The sequence below is a fragment of the Sinocyclocheilus grahami genome, unplaced genomic scaffold, assembly GCF_001515645.1.
Source record: "Sinocyclocheilus grahami isolate Dianchi unplaced genomic scaffold, SAMN03320097.WGS_v1.1 scaffold2777.1, whole genome shotgun sequence".
NCBI classification, from domain to species: domain Eukaryota; kingdom Metazoa; phylum Chordata; class Actinopteri; order Cypriniformes; family Cyprinidae; genus Sinocyclocheilus; species Sinocyclocheilus grahami.
The window spans coordinates 31,351-31,615 of NW_015507954.1; the positions used below are offsets into that span (position 1 = coordinate 31,351).

At 39.6% G+C, this 265-nt stretch overlaps 1 protein-coding gene across 1 annotated transcript in view; it reads right to left on the minus strand.

The window, feature by feature from the left end:
* LOC107575641 (uncharacterized) overlaps positions 1 to 265 on the minus strand; it is a gene marked incomplete at its 3' end in the record, with an annotated part of 39,319 nt that overhangs the window by 31,347 nt on the left and 7,707 nt on the right. The gene's annotated exons all lie outside the window — the stretch shown is intronic.

A 265-nucleotide genomic window follows, 5' to 3' on the forward strand; every position in this document is an offset into this window, starting at 1 on the left:
ACCATACTGTGATGCCATGTCCCGGACGGAGCGACGAGACAAAAACATTAAAAAACCCATTATAAATGAGGCGTTGCATCCAGTGGGGACATAATTACAGATTATAATGACTTATACTGTCTTTTTACGCGTTGCATTGCATTGCACCGCGTAAACATAAAACCATGTCTGCATTTGTGATCGGAGAAATGACAAACAACAAGTGCTACTCTACACTGCTCAAAACTCGCGTTTGAATCGTCAGTTGCAAATTCTTTAAATATAA